This window comes from Dipodomys spectabilis, unplaced genomic scaffold (genome assembly GCF_019054845.1).
Source record: "Dipodomys spectabilis isolate Male_0828 unplaced genomic scaffold, ASM1905484v1 ptg000430l, whole genome shotgun sequence".
NCBI lineage: Eukaryota > Metazoa > Chordata > Mammalia > Rodentia > Heteromyidae > Dipodomys > Dipodomys spectabilis.
In genome coordinates, this window is record NW_024871107.1 from 241,345 (window position 1) to 256,518 (window position 15,174).

At 39.6% G+C, this 15,174-nt stretch overlaps 1 pseudogene; it reads left to right on the forward strand.

Annotated features, from left to right (window-relative positions):
- The first annotated feature begins 310 nt into the window (after nt 1-310).
- LOC122097743 lies at nt 311-410 on the forward strand (annotated as a pseudogene).
- Nucleotides 411-15,174: the final 14,764 nt, after the last annotated feature.

The following is a 15,174-nucleotide window of genomic DNA, read 5'->3' on the forward strand; positions in this document are numbered from 1 at the left end:
TTAGCTCCACAAAGCTAACTCAGTTGATAAATAAGTACTTGAAAAGCCATCTCTTTGAGCCTAGCTATAAAGGCTTCAAAGTATGATCAAATTTAAAATGAAAAAGACTTAAAATAGTCATTGGCAAAAAAATGCAAGTGTGAGCAATCTACCGAACAATATGTTTTTTCCACTATACACAGAACTTCAGAGAAATAAGATCAGTAACATTGTTAGTAACAATAAGGTTTCCTTGTTACAAATAGACAACCAAGGATATATGCCTGTATAGAGATTGCATCATTAACTACTTAAATATACAGGATACTACATGCTTCGGCAGCACGTGTACATAAATTACAACAATATGGAGATTAACATGCCACTTGGACAAGGATGATATGAAAATATGCGAATTATTCCATATTTTTCATTCTTCAGTTGCTAGAAATTACAAACAGTTATTAAAAAGTTGATTACAAAAATACAAGTGTAACAACATATGTGATTCATATAATTAAAAGTTAGTTTGATATCAGTGTATTAAATCTTCACCTTAGAAAGGTCTTTACATAGCATAACCTTTACAAAACTTTTACATTAGATAACATTTTAATTTTATCCCAAAGAAATAAAATAGTATAAGGACCTTGGAGAAAAAAGAATCTTAAACTGTTTTTATATGGAATGCAATCTGTAAGGACACATTTATTAATGAATTTATATAATATATAACAATGTAGTATTCAAAGTATTATATCTAGGAGAGAATGAAATAGATTATGGACATTTTACAAACAGAATACAGAATATGTTAAAATATACTTTCTTCAGACAAGCACTGGAAATATATTCAGGTTCTGTACTACTCATTTCAACAAATATGGTAAAATTATTTCTGATTTAAAAAATCACAAGCTCTACAGAAATCATTATAGATGTATACAAACAACTCTTGAACATATTTTGACATCAAAGTCAGGCAATTCATTTGGAAGAATACCATGGAATCCATGAATTTTTAAAGTAAGATATTGCTGTTGCTTTGTATTGTGAAAATATTTTGTACAGAGACAAAGGATGGACTCGCATTTTTGAAATTTAAGTAACTTAACCAAATCATTAAGACATAGGAGAACAATTTGTACAGCCTTTCACAACTTCAAAGAGGTAGTCATACATAGTTATCTTTTGGCAGTATCAAATGCAGTTTCTTCCAAGTTGTTCTTCAGACCTGGTTTAACATAATGGTTCAAAAGAAGGAGATCAAACAAATCTTTGCTGTTTCTATTCCCAGCAGCAAGATGCAAGGAGGTCAAGAGGCCTTTCGTTTAGACATTGGTATCTGCATCATGATGAAGTAAGAAAGAAGCCACACTGGTATTATTCCACGTATAAGCACTGTGCAGGTGTGTCCAGCCATTCACAGTTATTGCATGAATATCTGCCTCGAGCCACCAACTCATGGACAATGTCTCAGTGTCAACTGTAGGTTTCTTGATGAAGAGCGGTATACTCATCGTCATCCCTAGTATTCACACGAGTGGCCTTTTTGGAAAGTTTTCGCCACACTGTAGAAAGTCGATTAATTTCAGCAGGCCAAAGAAGAAATTTGCTTGGATCCTTCTCCATTTTTTTCTTACAAATGATACCATTCCTCACTTTTTCATCTTCTTCCTTGTCTTCATCAGAATTGCCTAACCAGAGACTTTGAGTACCAGTCGGAATGAGGTGTCCATGTATTTCCCCAGTAGTTGACGTTGGTTTAATAATTAAACTTCAGTAGAGAAGCAAAAAGTTTAAAAACTGTTACAAAGTAAAGTAATTAATCAGAATATGTTACTATTCATAATAATCATAAGCTGAATTTATAGTGATATTCAAATATGTAAGAAATGAGACAATTTGCCATACATTTGCACTTAATAAGTGAGAAAGAATTTTCTAGGTCTTTTAAAATATATCTTAAGTTTAATAAAGAACCTATTCTGTGACATCATATGATAATCAGATAAAGCTGATATTAGAGCAAAGAACAGATTCTACTAAGTTTTTGTATGTTAATGTATATACTTATTTTGGTTGTGGGAAACTGTGGGGATTTCGCTTGAGTTATTGCTCTTGCTAGGCAGGCGTCATATCCGTGGTTAATTTTAGGATAGGGGTTCCCTTTACACAAGAACATGCACCTGATCTGTCATTTTAGCCTTCCTATCATCAATGGCATCAGAGTTGCAGACCAACTTGTCTAGCTTCCTACCTTGGCTGGCCTGGATTCCGCAGTCCTTCCAATCTTAGCCTGTAGATAGTGCAGTGTGGTAGAAATGATCCAATGCACCCAGCTATAGATTGAGAAGGAGGTCCACTAAACTTTCGGTCTGGTTCTATTCTTAAGCCTCCTCAGTAGTTACGAGTAGAGGTGGGAGCCCCTGGTGCCAAGTAGTAAGAGTATTTTTTAAAGTAACTAGACATATATATGACTTGTGATTACCTCAGGAAAAAAATTCAAAGAATAATTTTTAAATATTCACATTATAAATATTTTAAAAACAAAATATATGTGTCTGAATAATTTACATGTGTAAAAATCATGCAAAATTATATTAACTAGTCCTACAACTCTGAAAAAAGAATTACCCTAAAGAAACAGAAGAAAATATTTAAGTTCAAAATTTGAAATTTAGAAAATTAAATGAATTGTACTCTAGATAACTTAAGTAACTGTAAACCCTCTGCATATAAATTTTCTTATAAAAATGCATGAACAAAGAAAGCAAAAGTACCCATTGATCAATAGCAACAGCAAAAGCATCAGTAGTTCTTTTTTTGAGCATACAAAAAAAATTGATGGAAGAGATAACAATGTTCCTTCCATAAGAAATGTACTTATTTATGTAACTGTAACCCTTCTGTACATTACCTTTACAATAAAATTAAATTGAAATTAAAAATAAACCAAACAAGGGATCTTCAATCATATTATGACAAATTTCTAATCAGACACTAGATTAAATATTAGACAGCAAGGGCAACACATTTAAGGTGTTAAAAGGACATATCTAATACCAACCTTTCTAACAAATATATATACTTCCCCCAAATGTGAGAGATGAGCTAAGTACCTAACGATGGCTCAGGCATATAACCTTAACTACTCAGGAAGGTGAATTGTGAGGATTGTGGCTCAAAGACAGCCTTGGCCTTGTCCCCTCAGAAGCAGATTGTAGGAGAGCTGTCCTTGAGAAGGACGGAGGTCTTCTTGCCATGTCATTGCTGGAACAAATATAGGATAAGGTGGCCATCAAGCATGGAGGCTATTGGCCAGTGTCTCCACAGAAGCAATTTATGAGATTCAGGAGTCCTCTACAAGATCAGAGGACTTTGACCACTGTCCTAGTAGTTTCAGGAATGGCATAACAATGACCAGAGCAACCTCAAGCCCACATGGAGTCCTTAGCAACAGTCTTTGAAGCTTATGGGCTAGAGTATCAATGCTGGCAAGCTATTATTGGTCCACTTTTTCTCTGACTTCACTGGCCCAGACTCTGATTGGTCCATTTCTTCTATGATGTCACTATGATGGGCTGTGATAGCTCCGTTTTGAGAGGTCATGCAGTCTATATAGGAAGCCACTGTGCTCCAACCTATGTCAGTTAACACCTCTAGGAACTCTTGATTGGTGACACACTGGACTGACTCAAAGCAAAATTCATGATTTTTCTGATTTTTTTTGGAGGGGGTATGAGTTGTCGTTGGGTTTTGGTATTTCTTTTTATTTTTTCTGTGTTTCCATTATTTTATTTAGTTAATTTTAGGTAGACTTGCTACCTGCCATCATAGCAGAAGGATGGAAGAATACAAAGAATCATCCTCCATATCCTTGAATGAAGAGATCATCAATCAATACCAGATGAAAGAGCTCATTGACCATGGTACCAATGGACAAGTGAAGCTGGCTATCCACACCTCACCCACATGGAAGTGGCAATTAAAATACTCCTGAAGGGATGAAAGGATAAGGTTGAGGCAGTGACCACTTGTTGCTAGACCACTTCTGTCTAGCAAAGCAACACGTGGTGGTAATCCAAACACCTGGTGGATTGTGTGCCTTTATAAGACCTGCAAATCCTTAGCTCAGGGCTCTCCTTCTAGGCTCCGCTGTACCGAAGTGTAGGAAGAGGCCCAAGCTGTAGCACGTTTAAATAAAACAACTGTAGAGTCTGACTTTCGGTGGTCTTTTTGCGGGGGGAGGGGGTTCCTGCAACCATGGCATAACATATTAGTAGGGGCTGGTCTGGGATACCTCCCAAAGACCCCGGTGACCTCAGACTCCAAAGGTAAAACAGCACTGTCATTCTTCATTTGTCTTGTCCTCTCGTTTGTCTGTTTCACTTTCATTTTCCCTTGTGAGGATGGCCCCTCCAATTTGTAAAGGATTGTCAAAGTGGACCCACTTGCACGACAACACTGGAGGAACTGGGAGACGTCCCATATCCTCTTGTGGGGAGGGGATAACCCTGCTGTGTGGAGCTGGGGTTCTTGGAACCCCACCATGTGGAGGGGGGTCCTTGGAACCCTGCCGTCTGGGGCGGGGGTACTTGGAATCCCGCTGTGTGGGGCAGGAGTCCTTGGAACCCTGCTGTGTGAGGCGGGGGGGGGGTCCTTGGAACCCCCCCCCGTGTGAATTGTGGGGCGAGGGTTGGTTTGGTATTGGGCCGGAACTGACTAAGAGAGCCTTCTAACTGAGGCCCAACTCGCCCACTTCCTTCTGCTGTGGGGCATGGGTATGGAAGCCACCATGACAGGAGTCAGTGGACCAATTTGGGAGATCTCCACTTTGTAAGCATTTTTTTTGTAACTGTCAGGTCTGCATGTGTTTTGTTTGTACTGTTTATTGTTTTTTGGACTGTATGACTGACAGGACTGTAAACCATGGGCAACACTCCATCTAGCCCCCTAGACTTACAAAAAGAAACTAAGAAAGAGGAAAAGAAAGTGTACCCCTGGTTTTTCAGGGAGATAACTTGGAAGAAGAAATGTTTCCTTCCCCATACTCCCCTTCCCAGGTTCCTTTTGCAGAACCTGAGAATGATCAAGAGGAGGAGGGAGCTATAGAACACTTGGCACCTGCCCTTCAAGTTTCTGAGGGGCCAGTCACTCAACCCCGCAGTGGGATCAACCCCTCATCTAATGCAGCTGTTTTTATCCCTACATGCCATAGGTACTGTGGATGTGGATGGTCAACAACAACCCAATAGTGCCCATTTTCTACCAGTGCTCTATACAATTGGGGCATACAAAACGCCCCCTTTTCTGAGAAACCCCAGGATTTAATTCATTTGCTTGAAACTATTCTCTTTACTCATCAGCCCACTTGGGATGATTGCAGTCAGCTTTTACAAGTTCTTTTTACCACTGAAGAGAGAGACCATAACTGAGAGGCGGCCCACAAACATATCCGTGGCCCCACAGGAGTGCCCATCATGGATCCTGCCCTGATCGCTGCCTATTTTCCTGAGATCCAACCAACATGGGACTACAAGACAGTTGAAGGTAGGGAGCGTCTCCTCATGTACCGCCAGGCTTTGTTGGCAGGTCTCAAGGCGGTGGCTTGCCGACCTACTAATATGGCCAAGGTTTATGATGTAAGACAGGGAGTAAGTGAAAGTCCAGCAACATATCTTGAGCAGCTCTTGGAAGCTTTTAGTCAATATACTCCATATGATCTTGAGACCCAGAAGTCGGCTCAGATGATTATGTTTGCCTATATAAATCAAGCTGCACCAGACATAAAGTTACAGACTCTAGACAGCCTTGGTGAAAAGTCTATAATTAGGGATCTAGTAGCCACGGCAGGAAAGGTTTACAATAAGAGAGACAGAGGAGCAAAGACAGGAAAGGAAGGAAAGAGAACGTAAAATGGAGCATGAAAAGAAAAACCAGACCAAGGAAAAGAGGCCAGATTTGTTGGACTCACCACTATCTCATGCTGAGCATACCTGGTTCACAGATGGCAGCAGTTTCATTCGAGATGGAAAAAGGTACACGGGCCCAGCAGTCACCATGGACATTGTGATAGTGTGGGTAGAAGCACTCCACCAGAGAACATCTGCACAAAGAGCAGAGCTAGTGGCACTAACAAAAGCCCTACATATGGGAAAAGGGAAGAGACTAAACATTTACATAGACAGTCGGTATGCTTTTGCCACCGTGCATGTCCATGGAGCCATTTACCAAGAGAGGGGGATGCTGACAGCTGAGGGAAAGACTATTAAAAACAAACAAGAAATTTTAAGCCTCATCCAGGCCTTATGGGAAACAGCAAATATTGCCATTATGCACTGCCCTGGCTATCAAAAGGGAACTGATTCAATAACCAAAGGAAATAACTTGGCTGATCAGGCAGCTAAGGAGGCGGCCCTCCAGCCCAGAGCATAAGTACTGACTCTAGTAGACCCAGGGCCACGAGCTTTGCCTCCTGAGCCTCAGTACTCCCAAGAAGTCTTGGAGTGGATAAAGAAAATTCCCAAGGCCTATAAACCCCCTGGCAGAGATGGAAACAAAGACTGGTGGAAAACTGGTGAGGGAAAACTTACTTTGCCACAAAGATTGGGCAAGGGGATTCTTAAGAGAATCCATCGGGTCTCTCACATGGGAACCTGAAGAATGCAGGACTTGCTCTGACACTCAGAAGTAAAAATTAGGCAAGGGAATCAACTCTTGAGGACATTGTTAAAAATTGTAAAGCCTGTCAGCTCACCAATGCCCCCAATCAGCCGGTTACAAAAGGAGCTCACTTCTATGGAGATAGGCCAGGTGTGTATTGGGAAATAGACTTCACAGAAATTAAAACTGGAAAATTTGGATATAAAAATTTGCTAGTTTTTGTAGAAACCTTTTCAGTATGGGTTGAAGCCTACCCAACAAAGCATGAGACCACAAATGTCGTGGCTAAGAAGATCCTGGAAGAAATTCTACCCAGGTATGGCTTCCCATCCCCCAATGGGTCAGAAAATGGACCGGCCTTTGTCTCAAAAGTAAGTCAGCGAATAGCTCTGGCATTGGGGATGGATTGGAAATTGCACTGTGCTTATAGACCCCAGAGTTCAGGGCAGGTATGAATCAGAATCTATAAGAGACCTTAACTAAATTGGCCTTGGAGACTGGTGTAGACTGGGTATCGCTCCTTCCTTTTGCCTTGTTTAGAATAAGAAATTCACCCTATCGGCTTGTCCTTAATTGCTTGCTGATTTGGATGATACTGAATTTCTGTGTAAGCTTGACTATTTACAGCTGGTGCATAAGAGTATGTGGCTCCAACTTAGAGCATTATATGATTCTGCTTCTATTCCTATCCCACATTTGTTTAAACCAGGGGACTGGGTGTTTGTTTGAAGGCACAATTTGCGATCTCAGGAAACACGATTGAAGGGACCTTACATGGTGCTACTGGCTATACCCACTGCCCTTAAGGTGGACGGCATTGCTGCTTGGATCCACTGCTCCCATGCCAGACCAGCTGACCCCTTTGCCCTGGATGACCATCAGGAAACATGGGAAGTCTCCAAGCATCCTACCCAACCACTCCGCATACGCCTCAAGAAAAGATAAATGGACTGATTGTTATTGGTATACTCGTTCAAGATCAAGAGCTGTTGAAGTTTAGTTTTGGGCCAGAGCCACAAGATTGTGGCTCAGGACCATAAATCAAGTGCGGGGGGCGGGGAGGGGGGTTGAAAGGCTAAAGTTTGAGACAGTGACCACTTGTTGCTAGTTTCTGTCTAGCAAAGCAATACGTGGTGGTAATCCAAACACTTGGTTGATTGTGTGCCTTTATAAGACCTGCAAATCCTTAGCTCAGGGCTCTCCTCCTAGGCTCCGCTGTGTCAGAGTGTAGGATGAGGCCCAAGCTGCAGCCCATTTATATAAAACAGCTGTAGAGTCTGAATCTCGGTGGTCTTCATGGGGGGCGGGTGGGAGGTCCTGCAACCATGGCATTACAGCGAGAGTCCTCCAGTCATCAGTTAAAGAATGAAGTGGACATTTTTAAGAAGGTATGACACAAACACACCATCAGGTTGTACCAGGTGATGGAGAAGGAAGAGTATATGTATCTCATCAATGGAACTGGCCAGTAGGGGATACCTTCTGGGGTGGATCTCAAAATCCTGCCGCCTATAAGAGGATGAAACCAAGAGGCTCTTCATACAAATTGTAAGTGCTGTTCACTACCCACACCAGAACAGAAACACACTGAGACCTTAATTCCGACAATATCCTGTTGGATACCAAAGGCAATATCAAAGTCTGTGGTTTTATCTGAGCATCTGGTTCACCCTGGGGCAGTTGCTATCAAATGTATGTGCTGCTGTGCTATTCCACCCTCCTAAATTTTCCTGGAAGAAAGAAATGATGGCCGGGTGCCAGTCGCTCACTCCTGTGATCCTAGCTATTCAAGAGGCTGAGGTCTGAGGATCATGGTTCAAAGCCAGCCCAGAATGGCTCTATCCTCTGACCAGACTCATACTGATACCAAAGACTAATTTGAGGTGGAGATGGCAATGGATAGAGATGGCTAGCATATAGTTACAACTCTTCTCAGAATAAGCTGCTGAATGTGGGCCCAGGAACAGAGCAGTTCCAGACAAAGTGGAGGAGAACCCTAAGAGATATCAAAGATAACTTCACTTGAAAGCCAGAAGGCCCTGTTATTGAGATGGGAGAGATTTGTAGGTGGTGTACTAAAAAAAAGAGTTGTCAGTGGGATCCACGAATTGAGATCAAAACACTGTTTGCCTAGCAAAACCCTCAGTCCAGCCAAGAATACAAGTGCATCAACTGCCATAGATTTCCTCAGGAGGGATTCCAGCCACTGAGCACCTTGTACTGCAGTGTAAACTGAAAGTTGTAGTTATCAAAGCATGTAATTTTTGTGCATACAAAACTACTTTAATTACACTTAAACTACACCCTAGTCATTAAAATTTTTGTTTGATTTATTTTATTCTGTGTTATTTAAGATGCAGTCTCATTATGTAGCCAAGTCTGATCTTAATTTCATAATTCTACTGCTTAGTCTCCCAAGTGTTGTGATTACAGGTGTGTCCCTCTTTGTTGTCCATCATATTTTATCTGCATGTTTCCTTAACTTTATTTTATCCCTTGGCAATACTGCGGTTTTGATTCAGAGGCTGGTGCTGGGCAACCTAGTGCTCTACCACTTGACCTCTGCGCCTGGCCTTACTCTTCATTTTACTTTAGATGAGCTCTTATTGTATTATTTTTTGTATTGTATTTTATGTGCTTGGGTCAGAATCAGACTGTGATTGTAATGTAATTTCCTGCTGAGAAGCTTTTTTGTCCTTTATAAATATAAATATAAAATATATATATATATATAAATATAATTTTTCTTCTTAATAAAAAGAAGGTACACAGAGGCGTTACATTTATGTAAGTCATTTTAAAATTCAAAACCTTATTTTAGAAGAGTAAAAATGCATATAATCACTAAATTTTATCTCTAGAGAAAATGGCTACTAGATTAAATGTTTTTGGAGGCTAGGTCAGTGTCATTTGGAATTGTTCTCACTTCAGCTCTGGACAAGGCTACATAGCTCCAGGCCTGCATGGCCTAAATAAAAGCAAGTAAAAAGCAAAAAAAAAAAAAAAAAAAAAAAAAGATTTTTTAGGGCACATGTGTGGAAGGTTTGAAATACATTTGAAATACATTTTTATTGACTTTTTGTACATTTCTGTGCTCATGAAAAGTGATATAGCAATTATTGTACAATATGACACATTCTTCTAACATAACATAGCATTACCACATTACCCAGCAATTCCATTGCTCATTGCGTAACCAAAAGAACTGAAAAGAAAAAACTAATAGCTCATATGCCAATAATAACAGCAAAGTTCACAATAGTCAGAAGCTGGAATTACCTGGATTGTCTATCAGATATACAGGTTTACAAAATATGAGGTAAGCATTAATGGATTATGACATCCACAAAAATGCTGCAATTAATATATATCTGTCACGGATGGACATAAAAAATAATCTACTATTTATGTGAAACATTGACTAAACCATTTTATAAGAGAAAATGGAAGATTAAAATTTCTGGGGCAGGTCATTGGGGTGATTATTACTCAATGATTGTGTGGATTCCATCAGTATCAACAAGATAGTTCACAAATAGAGGTAATGGTGTGGATATAATTAATGTCACTGAATTTTATACGTGCCTAGCAAGCATGAGGCCCTGCGTTCATCCCCAGCACATCCAAAAAATGCTAAATCTTCTTTCTGTTACCTACCTTGAGTGGTAGGTGCTTTTCTAATATTTTGATTGTATCCCTCAGAGGATCTCTGGTGGATCTCTGATGTTTAGTCATGCTTTACAGAAAATCCATTATTTTAATATTAATTTTAAATTTTAAAGGAAACCTCATATATTAAAATGAGGGCAATGCCTGCAGATCTAATTCAAGAGGCTAAAACAGGAAGACCCTTACACAGTATAGGCTGCATAGAGAGGTTATGTCTAAATTTCCATGGTTGCTGCTGAAACTGGAGGGACAATTATTTGTAAGTAATTGCAAGTGATAGATAACTGAGAGATAAGTTTCTGATCACATTATATTTTGGTCATGTCAGCTTGTATTTAATATTTACATGAATTTTTAAATTTTTCCTTTTTCCCTTACTCTCAGCATGTCATTTTGAAACTTTATGCTTTATATATGTTCTCATTTGCTACATTTAAAAAGAAACATAGTTTTCCTTTGTATCATATTAAACATGGTTTTTGATTTTTTTCTATATTATACAACTACTATTATTTACTTTTGAAAATGTTAGGGAAATGAACACGAAGATATGTATTCAAATGTTTTTTTCATGCGATTGTTTCTAACACATTTATAAGATTATTTCTTTGTTGCTTTGTATGTCCCTCCCCCCCTCAGTATAACTCATGCTTTCACTGTATTTGATGTCGGTATAATTTGTGGAGGGGCAGGGGAAAAACAAATCGTTTAAATAGGGATATAGGTGGACCCATTGCAACAATGAGATGTGCAAGTCGTTATATCGAAAAATGAACTTTACAACTTTGGTGCGGGGAAGGGGGGTAGCGGGGAGGATTAGGTAGGGGAGTGGGAGAGGATGGGAAGGGATAGGAAGGGGAAACAAAGGAGGAGACTACAATGTTTGATAAGAAATGTACTCATTATCTTGCCCATGTAATTGTAACCACTCTGTACAGTATGTTCACAATAAAAAATAAAAATTAAAAAAAAGAAAAATTTTATATGTAAGGACTGGCCACTGTCTCAGAGATTTTTCTCAGTTCTGCCAATTGAGCCACAGATAAACTTCCAGCTTCATTCTTTTGAAGTCTCATGCAAAGCCCAGCACATCTAAGGAGGCTGAAATCTGATCTTGATTTGAAGCCAGTTTGAGCAGTAAAATCTGAGATTCTTATCTCCAATTAATCACCAAAAAGCTGCGGGTAGTAGAACGGTATCTAGCCTTATGTAAAACAGGGCAAGTTCAAGCCCTAGTATTGTAATTACATTAACAAGTCTCATGGATTTTCTTGCTTGGGTTGGATTTGAACTACAACCCTTAGATTTCAGCCTACTGGGTAGTTAGGATTTAAAGGCATGAGAAATCAACAGCAGACATTTTAATTTTTGTTTTTTTTGGTCATTTGTGGGGCTTAAATTCTGGGTTAGTTGCTGTCTCTGTGCTCTTCAGCTCAAGGCAAACAGTCTACCACTTGAGCCATAGAACCACTTCCAGTTTTCTGGTGCTTTATTAAAGATAAGAGTTTCACAGAATTTGCTGCCTGGGCTGGCTTGGAATTGTGATCCTCAGATCTCAGCCTCCTGAGTAGCTAGGATTACAGGCATGAGCCACTGGTGTCCAGATTATTTTAATATTTTTAACCAGCTCTTTCTTGCCTTCAACCTCAGTATATTTTATTTTGTCCAGTAGACCTGATCTTTGGGCCACATTGCTGTTCCTTAGTTATTTTGAAGGGGGGTAGGGGTTGAACACTCGGCATGGGTGCTGTCTTTGTGATCTTCAACTTAAGGCAAATGCTCTAACGGTTGACCTACAGAGCCACTTCAGGTTATCTGGTGGTTAATTGGAGTACAAGAGTCTCATGAACTTTCCTGACAAGGCTGGATTTGAACCATGGTTTTCATATCTCAACCTCCTGAGATTACAGTGTAGAGCCAGCAGTGCCCTTCTGTTTCTTAGCTTTTTGACTCAAGGACAATGTTTTACAAATTCAACCACAGCTTCACTTCTAGCTTTTTTTGTTTATTTGACATAAGTTTCTAATGTACTTTTCTGGGTATTCTGGCTTCAAACCGTGATCCTCAGATTTCAGCTTCCTGAGGTGCTCTGATTACACACATGAACCACAAACCCATTGGTCATTTAAAAATATTAATATGTTTTTTCCACTTTATCTTGTTAAAATTTTCCTTGTTTTTTTTTTTTTTTTTTTTTTTTTTTTTTTTTTTTTTTTTTTTTACTTTTGTATATGTTTTGGTCCTGGGGCTATATATCAGGGCGCGGATGCAATGCCAGAGCTTTTTCTTCAAGAGTAGTGGCTTTGCACATAAGCCAAAGTATAGCTCGTGGCAATATTTGTTTTGTCTTTGTGCTTGAACTAAAACCCTGGGTGCTGTCCTAGAATGTGACTGCCCAGTTTGCATCTTGGGCCACAGCTCAACTCCAGGTTTTTTTTAACTCTTGGTAGTTAATAGGAGATGAGTCTTATGCAAAGCCCAGCATGAATCAGTTGGCTGAAATCTGAGGATCACGGTTCAAAGCCAACAAAAGCCGGAAATCCCATGAGACTCTGCTCCAATTAATCACTGAAAAAGTCGGAGTGGTAAAGCTCTATCCTTGAAAAAAACAGCATAAATTCAAGCCAAACCTAGCACACAGATGCATACACAGAGAAAGCCTCATGGACTTTCTTGCATGGGGTAGCTTTGAACAATGATTCTCAGATTTCAGCCTATCTTCATCCTCTGTCCTTTGAAAATTTTATGGGTCCTGTGGCTTGACATCTGTCATTGGGGCCTATATCTTAGCTTTTACACTCAAGATTGGTGCTTTACCACCTCAGCCACAGCTCAAGGCTTTGTGTTGTGTAGCTGGGGATAAGAATCTCAAGCATGTTCCTTCCTAGACTGACTTGACTCTGCAATTGTCAGTTGTCAGCCTCTTGTGTAAAAAGGATTACACATATAACCATCAACATTTGGGTCATTTTAAAACATTAATATGTGCTTGCTTCCACCTTTTTTCTTTTTTTTTTTTTTCTTTTTTACTTTTCCTTGGAGTGGAAATTGAAGCTCAGATGTTGTCTCAGGGCATACATGGGACCAACCAGAACATTTGGTTTTTGTGGGGAGGTTAATTGGAGAGAAAATAATCATGTATAGCTAAGCCAGATTCAGGAGGTTGAAAATTGAGGAGAGTCCATGACACTCTTTTCTCCAATGAACCACTAAAATCTGAGAGTTGTAGATTATTGAGCAAAATAGTGCAAGTTCAAGCACCAGGACTGCCAAACACACACACACACACACACACACCACACACACACACACACACACACACACACCACACACACACACACACACACACACACACACACACACATCTTATGAACACCTATACTTGAGCTGAGCTTTAAACAGTATCCTCAAATTTTAGCCTAAGTAGCTAGAATTACAAATATGAGTCCCCAATGAAACTTCTGTTACTTGGTCTTTCTTGTCTTCTTCCACCCTTCTTTTCATTTATTTCATTCTTTTTGTTTGTGTTGGGCCTGGAGCTCGAACTCATGCAAGTATTGGCCTGACTCAGGAAGCTGAAATTTGGCCATCATGGTTTGAAAGCAGCCTGGACAGGAAAATCCATGAAATTCTTATCTCCAATCAATCAACAAAAACCTATCCCCAGTGTGGCCACCACACACAAAACAGTCTCCTGGAATTTCTTGATTGGGTGTGCCTTTACATAAGATCTTATATTTCAGCCTCCTGCATTTCTAGAATTACAGACATGAATCAAGAGTCCTGGGTTCTCTACTTCCAACCATTTAATTTTCTTATTGTGATGCTGAGGCTGGATCTCTGAGCCAGGGCATTGTTTCAATTGGCTTTTCATTCAAGGCTGTTGCTTTACAACTACAACCACAGTTTTATTTCTGGTGTTTTTTGCTGGTTAGTTGCAGACTTATGCACTTCCCTGTCCAGGCTGGCTATGAACAACAACCTTCAGATTTCAGCCTTCTGACTCACTAGGATTACATATATTGACCAAAATTTCATGCATTGCTCATTTTGAAACTTTAACTGGATTTTCTCACAACATTTTTATTCTTTTTCATAATCCTGAGGCTTGAATTCAGGGCTTGAGCACTGTCCCTGAACTTCTGTTACTCAAGGTGAGAACTCTACTACTTGGGCCACAGTGCCACTTTCAGTCTTTTTTATTTATGAGATACTGAGGAAACAAACCCAGGGATTCAAACATGGTAGGCAAGCACTCTGTTACTAAGCCACATTCCCCGCCATTCTTATACCTATTTATTTGTATTTTTATTTCCTTGTGTATGCTGGTCCTGGGTCTAAAAATCAAGTGCAGGCCCAGAAGTTTTTATTCAAGATTAGAACACTAGGACACGAACCACCACATAACTTGTGGCTATTACTTTTTGTTTTCTTTTAAGTAGCTACTTACATTTGAGTCCATGAATTCTACCAGGGCTGGCTTTCAAATGTGATCCTCAGATTTTAATCTCCCAAGTGGCTACCATTAGAGGTGTGTGCCACCTATGCTTAGCTCATTTTAATCTCTGAAATTGTCTTTTTCTTATCCTACCTTCTCTACATTTATTTATTTTATACTTTGTGTGTGTGTGTGTTGGTGTATATCAAGGTCTGGATGCTGTCCCAGAAAATATTTTCTCATTTCTGCCATTGGATCCACAGTTCAATCACCAGGTTTTATTTTTCTTCCTTTTGGTGGTTAATTGGACATAAGAGTCTCATGTAAAGCCCAGCAAGACATAGGAGGCTGAAATCTGAGGATTGTAGTTGAAGCCATCCTTGGCAGGAAAGTCCATGAGACTATTTTCATCAACTAAATAC